Below are 12,149 nucleotides of genomic sequence, written 5' to 3'. Positions count from 1 at the left end.
GGGGGTACCTTGCTCGATAGTAGCAACTGTGAGAGGGATCTCGGAGTCTTAGTAGACAATCACTTCAATATGAGCCAGCCGTGTGCTTCAGCTGCCAAAAAAGCCAACACAGTGCTAGGCTGCATTAACAGAGGGATAGAATCAAGATCAAGTGAAGTACTAATACCACTTTACAATGCTTTGGTAAGGCCACACCTGGAATACTGCATCCAGTTTTGGTCACCACAGTGTAAAAAAGATGTTGAGACTCTAGAAAGAGTACAGAGAAGAACAACAAAGATGATTAGGGGACTGGAGGCTAAAACATATAGGGAACGGTTGCTGGAACTGGGTATGTGTAGTTTAACGAAGAGAAGGGTGAGGGGTGACATGATAGCAGTGATCCAGTATCTCAGGGGCTGCCCCAAAGAAGAGGAAGTCAAGCTATTCTGCAAAGCGCCTGAAGGCAGGACAAGAAGCAACGGATGGAAACTAACCAAGGAGAGAAGCAACCTAGAACTAAGGAGAAACTTCCTGACAGAACAATCAATCAGCGGAACAACCTGCCTCCAGAAGCTGTGAATGCTCCAACAGTGGAAGTTTTTAAAGAAGAGACTGGACAGCCATTTGTCCGAAATGGTATAGGGTTTCCTGCCTGAGCAGGGGGTTGGACTAGATGACCTCCAAGGTCCCTTCCAACTTTATTATTATTCCCCAGGGTCATGTGATTCAAATTTGGCCGCCTGGCAACTTTTATTTATTTATGATGGTCATGTGATTTCCATTTCTGACCTTCCCGGCCAGCTTCCGACAAGCAAAGTCAATGGGGGAAGCCAGATTCACTTAATGACCAAATGATCCACTTAACAATTATGGCAAGAAAGGTGGTAAAATGAGGCAAAGCTCACTTGGATTTGCTTAGCGGTGGAAATTTTTGGCCCAGCAGTGGTCGTAAGTCGAAGACTCCCTCTTTTAAGGCCTAGTTACAGAGAATCCATATCTGGAAAAATAAAAAGCCGTACCCACTTAATGACTGCATGATTCGCTTGGCAACCGCACTGAGTCGCTTAACAACCGTGCCCACCCCCCCCCAAAAAAAAGCTTGTGAAATCGAATGCAACACACTGAACAACCAACCGCCTTGCTTAGCAACAGAAATTTTGATCCCAGTTGTGGTCGTAAGTCGAGGACCCTCCTGTATTTCTTTTCCTCGCTGGCTTGTGCCAAACGGTGGTGGCGACGGATCCATTTCACTCGGATCGGTCGCCTTGGCGATTTGCGGCGGTGTTAAATAAATCCGCCCCCTTTTTTTAAAAAAAAAATATATATATGTAAAAGTGCGTGTTGTATTTTTTTGAACGCTCCGCTTGCGTGTTGTACAGGAAAAAGGGAGGGTTTTTTTTTTTTAAGGCCCCTGGAAATTGCCGACGAAGCTGACTCCGTTGCAATTGCACCGAGGGCTCCGTGGCGACTGGATTGCCTCTTTTCTTTAATATTTGATTTCAGGGCCGTAATCAAGGGCGAGGGAGGCTGCTCGGCTGTATAAATAGGATCCTAATGGATGCCTTGCCTCTTTCTTGCTCTCGGCCCCCGCCCCCATCTCCTCGCCCGATTGCTGCAAATCTGGCTGAATTTTCTTCCCTTTTTTTTTTTTTGCAAGCTTCTTTTTTGAGATCATTCATTATTTACCGAGCTGAGCCTCCTAGCGGGATCTCGTCTCCTGCAAACTTTGATGGATTTTGCTGCATCCTGGGGAATTGTTTGGTTGTTATTTTTTTTCTTTTTAAATGTCTTTGCCGTCATTCGTGTCTTTGCATCTTTTATGGGGGATGCACAGGCTGGCTTTGGTGGGGGGGGGGAGACTCTCCCTTTGCAGGAAGGCAACTGCAAAATTTAGGGTGAGAAACTGATCCGTAACCCCCCCCTCCCACACACACACATTAGTGGTCTTTGGGGTACATAAAGAAAGAAAGAAACACAGCTGTTTTAACTGCTGGGTGTTTAATTCAGCGGAGGATGTTCTGTGCTGTGGCATCCTTGGTGCGCTCTGAGCTGGGTGGTTTTCTTGCAGACGTTTCATGACCCAACTAGGTAACATCACCAGTGTTAAAGGGAGTGGGGTTTGTGGAGAGGAGGAGGAGGACTGTGGGGTGCTTGGTGCTCTCTGAGCTTGGTTGTTTTCTTGCAGATGTTTCATGACCCAACTAGGTAACATAGAGCCTTGGTGGAGCAGTGGGCTAATGTCTCCTTAAGTAACACCAGCTGCCTGCAATTAGTGCAGGTTCGAGTCCCACCAGGCTCAAGGTTGACTCAGCCTTCCATCCTTCCGAGGTAGGTAAAATGAGGACCCAGATTGTTGGGGGCAATTAAGCTGACTTTGTAATAATGCCGCTTGGGGTGTGTGTGAAAGCCCTAATAAGCAGGCATATACATAGAATGAAGGCTACTGCTAAGCTAAATGGAATTAAAATTAAAAAAATAAAAATAAAACATCACCAGTGTTAAAGGGAGTGGGGTTTGTGGAAGGGAGTAGGAGTAGGAGGACTGTGGGGTGCTTGGTGCTCTCTGAGCTTGGTTGTTTTCTTGCAGATGTTTCATGACCCAACTAGGTAACATCATCAGGGCTACTGGGGAGCAGTGATTAACTTTAGACTGACAATCAACTAGCAAACAATACTCCAATCAAGGAACTGCCAATCAAGCCAGCAATAAATGTCCCCAGCAAGGAACTCACCAGCACTGACAGGGCGAGCCATTGGCATATAAATTTGAGAAGCAAACCCCACTCCCTACTAGCACTGATGATGTTACCTAATTTGGTACGTAAACGTCGGCAAGGGAACCAACAAGCTCAGAGAGCACCAAGGACCCCTCATACAGGTAGTCCTCGACTTACAACAGTTCATTTAGCAACCATTTCAAAGTTACAGTGGCACTGGGGAAAAGTGACTTCTGACCGTTTTTCACACTTATGACCATTACAGCATCCCCATAGTCGCGTGATTTACATTCGAATGCTTGACAACTCATTCATATTTATGGCGGTTGCAGTGAACCGGGGTCACGCGATCCCCTTTTTGCGACCGTTTTTTCACAGTTACGACCTTTGCAGCATCCCCACAATCACATGATCAAAATTCAGAGGCTTGGCAGCTGCTTCATATTTACAACCGTTGCTGTGTCCCGAGATCACGCGATCCTCTTTGGCGACCATCCGACAAGCAAAGTCAATGGGGGGGGGAGAAGCCAGATTTCGCTTAACAGCCGTGTTACTAACTTAACAATTGGGGCAAGGAAAGTCGCGAAATGGGGCACAACTCAACTTCACGAATTTCTCACACAGCCACAGAAATTCTGGGCTCCGTTGCGGTCGTAAGTCGAGGACTGCCTGAACTGGTCTCTTGTCGGCTCTGATTTGCTTCAGCAAGGGTGCCGTTCTCCTTGCAAGCTCTTCTTGGCCTCAGCTGACCTCTGGCAAGACAGGATGCGAGGCTTTTCTTGGGAGGAAAAAGCAGCTTTTTGGCCTTTGATACAACAGCCAGGCGGAGATGTTTGCTTCAGGCTTTGAAAAGACCTGCCTTAACCTCTGATGTAAGGGGGAAAGCATCAGGAGAAAAAATGGCATTAAGGCCCATCATAGTCCAGCTTTTGAACGAACCTTTATTGTCAAAGTACAACCATGTACACATTGAAATTGGCTGAGCCTCCCTTCGTGCCCTCTCCCAACTCACAGTGACAACAAACCCTCCATCTTATTACACCATGTGAGCTAATTGCACAACACACCGGCCTCGCAAGTCAATCACACGTAAAGTTTATAAAATTATTTCCCATTCAAGAGCCTGACAGCCCATGGATAACAGCTGTTCTTCAGCCTGTCGGTACATCTGGCTATACTCCTGTATCTCCTACCCGATGGTAGGAGAGTAAAGAGGTACCGACCAGGGTGTGAGTCGTCCCTGAGAATTTTCCTCACTCTTCCAAGGCAGTGGGCCCTGGCGAGGTCATCCAGTGGGGTCAGGGGACAGCCCACAATGTCTTGTGCTGTGCTCACCACCCTCTGTAATACTTTCCTATCCGCGGCTGTCAGACCAGCATACCAAACCGCAACACAGTACGAGAGGACACTCTCTATGGTAGACCGGTAAAAGAGGGTCATTAGCCGTTGTTCTACCCTGTTCTTCCATAAGACCCTGAGGAAGTGGGGTCTCTGTTGGGCCTTTATTTTTCTCCCAACAACAATCAGAGGCTTCTGGGAGGCTTGTAGAGGCATTAGATGGGGAGTGTTCTGACCCAGGTCACGTAGGAAGATGCAGGCACCAATAAAGTCTTTCATTGCACTGCTAAACCACGATAGACGGGGTGTCGGTAAACCACCCTGCTTTCCCCCCCCCCCCAACAAAACAACCATCCACGGTCAATGTAACACAGTCCCACCAGCTGGGTCCACTAGTCACCAGAACGCAAAGGTGCTTTTTTTCTTCTTTTTTTAGTTTTTCCTTGAAGACATTTCACTTCTCGCCCGAGAAGCTTCTTGAGTTCGTTCAGCCGGAGCTGAAGCAGCTTCTTGGATGAGAAGCGAAATGTCTTCAAGGAAAAACCAAGAAATTCCAGTTGCCTTTTGAAAAACCCCCTTTGGGACAACCGTGATCTGGATGGTTGAGAATCTATGTCCGTAGACAGTCACCAGAATCGAGCCCCCCAAAACAGGAAGAAAGGCGTCCACAAACCCGTTGCAGAGGTTGTAAAATAAGCTCCGTAAGCCACAATCCAGAGTCAAGAGTCCGTAAAACAAGGTTTGCAAATCCAGAGGCTGAAAACAGTCGAGAAGTCAAGGTTTCCAAAAGTCCAGGGTTTGTTTTGCCAAGACAAATGGTGGTTTCTGACAAAGGCACCGTCCCCTGTCTCAACAACTTTTCTTTATTGATTTATTAGCCCATGGTCCATATCAAGCTGCTGAGTTCCAAACACACGTTACACTAAAATGCAGCAAAAACCATTTAGAATGGAATCAGTTAAAACGTAATTTAGAATAAAACGGAAATAAAATGCAATTTAGAATGAAATTGGGATAAAATACACGTTTAAAATGAAGTTAGAGTCAAATACGGCAGCTTAAGAGGAATCCTACTGCTCGTACACAAGCTGAGACGTTGCACACAAGAAGGGAATATGGAAAAAAAATTATAAAAATTAAAGGAAAAAGGTTTTGCCACTTCAATCTAGCCAGAACTCGAGTTGGCTGCCAAAAGGCATAAGTCAGTAATATTCTGGCACACTGTTGCAGGAGTCCTAAAGGAACGGAGATTTGCATTTGATATATCAATCCCAGCTGAGGACTGGGAGAATTATTATCAATGTCTGTTTGCTTCTACGGAATCTGTAGAGAAACCGTTTTTAAGCAGTGACTTAGTAAATACTAGAACTCCGTCCCTTTGGCCTCCAGTCTCGGTAAAAGAGATACAATCCATCATTAAAAGCCTAAAGAGTAATAAAGCCCCAGGTGAAGATTTTTTGCCAGCAGAATTATTTAAGAAATTCCCTGGCTCAAAAAACAGTAACTGTGAGAGGAACCTCGGAGTCCTAGTGGATAATCACTTAAACATGAGCCAGCTGTGTGCGGCAACAGCCAAAAAAGCTAATACAATCCTTGGCTGTATAAACAGAGGCATAGAATCAAAATCACATGAAGTATTAGTGCCGCTTTATAAATCCTTAGTAAGGCCACACCTGGAATACTGCATCCAGTTTTGGTCACATTACAAAAAAAGATGTTGAGAAATTGTTTAGCCTAACTATTGCTACCTTGCTTTTGTAATCAGCATTTGCATCAGGGATAAATTTTCATGCAAGCGTGGGAAAACATGCACATGGATGGGAAGTACTGAAGGAGTATGCAGGAATGATTGATGTCTTCCTTATGATATAATGGCTCTGTTGCCTGATTTTCATGGGCTAACAAAGTTTATAAAGCCATGCAACTAACTTTCTAAGGTGGGGCACTTCTGGATGTAATTCTCCCAGTGTTCCAGATTATTTGCCACCCAGCTGTTTTATGTGATCAATTAAAGCACTCTTTCCTCAAGAAGCCTCCATTTTGAGTTGCCTGATTAGACTTCTAATGGTATCTCGAATTTAAGTAAGGGCCAGGGACCTTACATTTTGAGAGCAGTCTTCCATTTGAGGGGCTGTCATACAGAAGAGGGGTGGTGGTGGTGGTGTCAAGCTATTCTCCAAAGCACCAGGATACAGGACAAGAAACGAGGGATGGAAACTAATCAACGAGAAAAGCAATGTGGAATTGAGAAACTTCCTAACTGTGAGGACAATTAACCAGCGGAACAGCTTTGCCTCCAGAAATTGTGGGTGCTCCATCACTGGAGGTTTTTAAGAAGAGACTGGACAGTCACTTGTCTGAAATGGTATAGGGTCTCTTGCTTGAGCAAGGGGTCGGAATAGAACAGGGCTTTTCAACCAGTGGTACGGGTACCACCTGTGGTACTTTGGCACCTGGCAGGTGGTACGTGACCATCCTAGAAAAGTGGTAGCGGGGGAGGGGAATGAGCTGAACTGGTGGCAGCACCGCACAAGCCTGAGTGAGAGTCGGCTGGAGCTGCAGGTCTGTCAGGGCTCAGCGGAAGCGCCAACCAGCTGGAATGTTGCAGCATCTCCAGGGTCTTGTGATTTACATTCAGATGCTTGGCAACTGATTCATATTTATGATGGTCACAGTGTCCCAGGGTCATGTGAAGTGACCAAAACCTGCTGCAATCACCCAGCAGACGGTGGGGGGGGGATAAAAACCAAATATCCACCCCACCCCGCGCTGCCAATCCTCAACAGAAATGCTCACAACAATGAAAACCTCGAACAGGAGGAAGAGCACCGCCGGGTGGGCAGGCGGGTGTCTTGCTCGGCTGTGGCTTGGGGGGGGCACTTTTTTCAGTGCCATTGTAACTTCGAACAGTCACTAGGCGAACTGTTGTAAGTCGAGGACTACCTGTACTTCATCACTTTTTTCTTTTCTTTTCTTTTCTTTTCTTTTTTGGTCATCAAGTTTTTGACACCTTGCTAGGCGACTGGTGGTACTCGGATGTTGCCATATCCTAAAAGTGGTACAATGAGTGAAAAGGTTGAAAAGCCCTGGACTAGATGACCTCCAAGGTCCCTTCCAGCTCTGTTCTGATTGATTGATAGTTAAATCATCCCTGAGCCATGTGTTCCTTGTCAAGAGGGATGGGCAGCCTCCTCGCAAGCAGCCTCACAGTTCTGTGAGTTCCCTTCCTCTCCGCTCTCTGTGCCCTGGGATTGGATGGGAGAAGCAGCTGTTCCTCATCAGAGGGGATCTGTTGTCTCTCCTCACCGCTGCTGTCTCTCTGCAGCTCATGAAGTCAGGCAGCTCCCCGTACAGTGGAGCACTTGCCTTAATGCCAGAGGGGCCTGGGGCACCATCTTCCTCTGCCCCCCCCCCCGGACTCTCCAGACTTTCCTGGAAAATGTACTATCCACTTTGGATAGTCCCGGTTCCTTCTCCTCCGACCCGGGATCCGATCGGGCCGTCACACCGAGCCAGGTGTTCCTTTTGAGGGCCAGGAGCCTCCTTGCGAACAGCCTGGCCGATCTCCTCCGAGCTTCCCTCCACTCTACTCTCTGTGCCCTCGGATCAGGTGGGGGAGGCAGCTGTTCCTCGTCAGAGGGGATCTGTTGTCTCGTTGCCAACTGCCTGTCTGCAGCTGATCCTCCCTTGCGTTCATGAAGGCAGGCAGCTTTCCATCCGGTCGGCCATTTCCTCCAATGCCGGAGTGGCCTGGGACAGCACCGTCCTGAGCCCCTGGCCTCTTCAAGGGAGACATGCCGTCCCGTTGGAAGGTCCCGATTCCAACTCCTCCTCCTCACCAGGATCAGTGTTGTGTGGAAAATGCTTGCTTGCATTTTTTTCCCCCTCATATCCTTCCAGTCTGATCAATGAGGTGAGCCTCTGCTCCAAGCAAGAGGGAGGAAAAACATCTGTCCAATTTCTCCAGGTCCTGGAGGACAGGACAGATAGTCCTTGACTTAGGAACCATTCATTTAGTGGCCATTCAGAATGACACCAGCACTGAAAAAAGTGACACTTACACTAGTTTCTCACACTTACGACCATTACAGCCTCCCCATGGTCACACAATCAGAATTGAGACACTTGGCAACCGGCTCCCATTTATGACAATAGCAACATCACCTGGTCACCTTTGACAACCTTTTGAGAAACAAAAGTCAACGGGGGAAGCCAGATTTCAGTTAACGACCGCCTTACTACCTGAACCAATGGAGGGATTCGCTTAACAACTGTGGCCAGAAAGTTCGTACAGTGGGGCAAAATTCACCTAACTGTCTTGCTTAGCCATAGAGATTGGGGGCTGAGTTGTGATGGTAAGTCGTGGACTCAAGACTGTGATGGAGCCTGTCCATTAGGGCAGGGGTCCCCAACCCCTGGTCCGTGGCCCAGTACCGGGCCGCGGCATGCCAGCAACCGGTCCACGCAAACAAGCAAAACCCCATCCGCGGGATGCAGGCAGCACACAAAACCATGCACTCTCTGGTCCACAGAAAAACCTCTTGTCGTGGTTCCGACAGATGAAACTCTTCCAAGAACTTCGAGGCGTTGTTTACCTTAAAGAATCTTTATTTGAGTAGCATGGCATCATCGAAGCCAAAAACTGAATCTCCCCCCCCCCCACATAGTATCAAAGCACAATTCCCTCCTCCAATTAACAGCCATAAATCACATTCTCCAATTAGTTTGAAATGCAGGCTTCCCCTCCAGTTCTCCAGCCCGCCAATTCTTTATCATCTCTTATTTCAATAACCTTGGCTCTCACACTAGGTTCAGTATTGTTATGTCTAGCTAAACTCCCGTCCACATTCCTCGCCCCCCCAACATCATCTAACTGTAACTCTTAAAGAGTAAAACTTAAGAAAATGGTTGCGTCTCCGTTGTCAAAGCAAAAAACATCCAATGTTAACAGCGTTGACACCTCTCTCCACAGAACCGGTCCTTGGTGCCCAAAAGGTTGGGGACCTCTGCATTAATAATAATAATAATAATAAGTTGGAAGGGACCTTGGAGGTTCATGACAGTCGTAAAGCAGACCACCGTACGACCCAGCCAATTTTTTTTTACCTTTTTTTTTTTGCAAAGGCCATTAACTGAATTGCCATGGACATTTAAGTGAATCCATGGTGAACCCATCACTTGCTATGGGTTTACAGTATTGCCCAAAACTGTAAATGTGGGTTAATTGCCATGTGGTCACATGACCACGAAAGGCGGGTGGGCCGGTGCAACTTCGGAACCCGGTCGTAAATACCTTGTGTGGGGGGGGGAGGGGGAATCTGTGGTAACTTTAAACCTCGAATTGTATTCCCCCCCCTTTTTTTTAACCCCATCCTGCAGACCTCAGGGGACCTGGCCTTGCTCAGATAATCATCCTTTGAAGAGGCGGTTGACATCTGTTACTTAGTTTTTCTGCGCCCCAATCACGGCTTTCCATCCATCTGCAAAGGCTCCGAGTGGCTAATATCTAATTAATAAAAATTAATGTGGCAATAATGATACAAACAATAAAAGGGAATGCATTAAAACCAGTCCTTGCTGTGGCTCTTGGGCTTCAAACACGGCTCCCTTGTTTTATAGCCGTGTTTTTCACACAGTGCTGCACACACGCAGTTAATTGTGCCAGGGGGTTCTTTCTAGTGTGCCCTGAGATTATTATTTTTTTCTTCTCTTTTTGCATTGTGTAACTTCTGTACGGTCTGTATTAATCAGCTCGGTACAGATACAGACAGTCCTCATTTAGCGATCAGAATTGGGATCAGCAATTCAGCTATTAAGTGAAGCATACTATGAAAAACCCAGCTTTACTGTCTTCCGTTTTCCTTCCGTTTATCAACCTGCAACGGTCGTAAATACAAGGATTGATTATAGGTAGTCCTCCTCTTACAGCAGTTCATTTAACAACTGTTCAGAGTTACAATAACAACAATAATAATCATAATAAAGTTGGAAGGCACCTTGGAGGTCATCTAGTCCAACCCCCCACTCAGGCAGGAAACCCTATACCATTTCAGACAAATGGCTGTCCAGTCTCTTCTTAAAAACTTCCAGTGTTGGAGCATTCACCGCTGTTCCACTGGTTAGTTGTTCTCACTGTCAGGAAATTTCTCCTTAGTTCTAGGTTGCTTCTCTCCTTGGTTAGTTTCCATCCGTTGCTTCTTGTCCTGCCTTCAGGCGCTTTGGAGAACAGCTTGACTCCCTCTTCTTTGGGGCAGCCCCTGAGATACTGGAAGACGGCTATCATGTCACTCCTAATCCTTCTCTTCATTAAACTAGACGTACCCAATTCCAGCAACCGTTCCTCGTACGTTTTAGCCCCCAGTCCCCTGATCATCTTTGTTGCTCTTCTGTGCACTCTTTCTAGAGTCTCAACATCTTTTTTACATCGTGGTGACCAAAACCGGTCACTATTCTCAATGCCATTGTGAAAAGTTGACTTGGGATCGTTTTTCAGACTTACAACCTTTGCAGCCTCCCCCATGGTCATGTGATCAAAACGCAGACGCTTGGCAAATGACTCACATTTACGACGGTCGCAGCGTCCCGGGGTCACGTGACCCCCCTCTGGCGACCTTCTGACAAACAAAGTCAATGGGGGAAGCCAGAGTCACTTCACAACCGGCTTACTAACTTAACTGCAGCGATTCACTGAACAGCTGCGGTAAGAAAGGTCGTAAAAGGGAGCAAAACTCCCCATGAACTCCCCACTTAACAACGGAAATTTGGGGCTCAGTTGTGGTCGTACGTGGAGGATTGCCTGTATCAACTTGTTTTCATCCCTGCTGTTAACTCTGATCCGTCACCAGAAGAGGCCGTTGCTAAACGAGGACTACCTGGTGTGCTTTTTTTAAATGCGTACGTTCCCCTCAAACCGTTTTCTTCCAACTTTTAAAAATACGTATATATGATTAATAAGGTTCTAATGTGCCACAGATAAGGGACGCGGTGGCTCAGTGGGTTAGGACGCTGAGCTTGTCGATCAGAAGGTCGGCAGTTTGGCGGGTCGAATCCCGAGTGCCGCGTAGCAGAGTGAGCGCCTGTTACTCGTCCCAGCTTCTGCCAACCTAGCAGTTCGAAAGCACGTAGAAATGCAAGTAGAAAAATAGGGACCACTCCGGTGGGAAGGTAACAGCGTTCCGTGCGCCTGTGGCGTCTAGTCATGCCGGCCACGTGACCACGGAGACGTCCTCGGACAAGCGCTGGCTCTTCGGCTTTGAAACGGAGATGAGCCCCTAGAGTCGGAAACGACTAGCACGCATGTGCGGGCGAACCTTTACCTTTTTAATGTGCCACAGAGCGACAGGCAGTCCTTGACTTACGACCGTTTTTTTAGCAACTGTACGACCTTATCACAGCACCAAAGAAAGGGACTTACAACCAGCCCTCACACTTAACAACCGTCATAGCATCCCCCAGAGTCACGGGATCAAAATTTGGGCCCTTGGTTGGTTGACTTTGAGCTACTTACAAAGTACTTAAAAGGCAGGATGGATGATTGATTGATTAATTGATTAATTAATTAATTAATTCTAAAGGCAATCCTTTAAACACCAGCGCATGAAAATGCAGGTTTGCTTTTTTAAAGGCTTCCTTAAAACGGTAAAACGGAAGCGGTTGACCCTGAGGCTCTTCGGTTTCTTTCTGTCTCCTCAGCATCAGCTCCAAGCTCAACACCTCTCCCACCACGCGCCCCCCATCCCGTTGACCCCCCACCCTTCTGGCGTCCAGTCCGCCAGCTTGGCTAGCCTCGGTAGCGCTTCTGGGCTGCTGGCGCTGTCGGGAGCACTGGGGACGCAAGCTCACCTGGTCGCCAAGGATGACCGAGGGCTTCTCGACGCCGATAACCGAGGTAGGTTTCTCCAGATCGCCTTGGTTCTGCAAGAGTAGGTTCCCTCTGTTTTGCTTTGACAGGGAGCTGTGAAAGGTCCTCCTAGTTGATCAAATTTGCCTAAATGGGAGGGTAGGGAAGGGTGGGAAGCTGGGTCTAGCATGGGGTAGGCAACCTTGGCTCTTTTATGACTTGTGGACTTCAACACCCAGAATTCCTGAACCAGCCATGCTGACTCAGGAATTC

The 12,149-nt window shown here is 47.4% G+C and overlaps 1 pseudogene across 1 annotated transcript in view; it reads left to right on the top strand.

The window, feature by feature from the left end:
- The window catches only part of LOC308660548 (transducin-like enhancer protein 1), a 70,027-nt pseudogene that overhangs the window by 35,238 nt on the left and 22,640 nt on the right, over positions 1–12,149 (top strand). The window contains exon 8 of the transcript XR_014028809.1: positions 11,729–11,924. The product of XR_014028809.1 is annotated as a transducin-like enhancer protein 1 (transcript). The remainder of the gene's footprint in view (positions 1–11,728; positions 11,925–12,149) is intronic.

Source organism: Vipera berus (genome assembly GCF_964194415.1).
Source record: "Vipera berus genome assembly, chromosome: 1".
NCBI classification, from domain to species: domain Eukaryota; kingdom Metazoa; phylum Chordata; class Lepidosauria; order Squamata; family Viperidae; genus Vipera; species Vipera berus.
The sequence above is the reverse complement of the archived record's forward strand: the minus strand, read 5'-3'. Positions and strand labels throughout refer to the sequence as shown.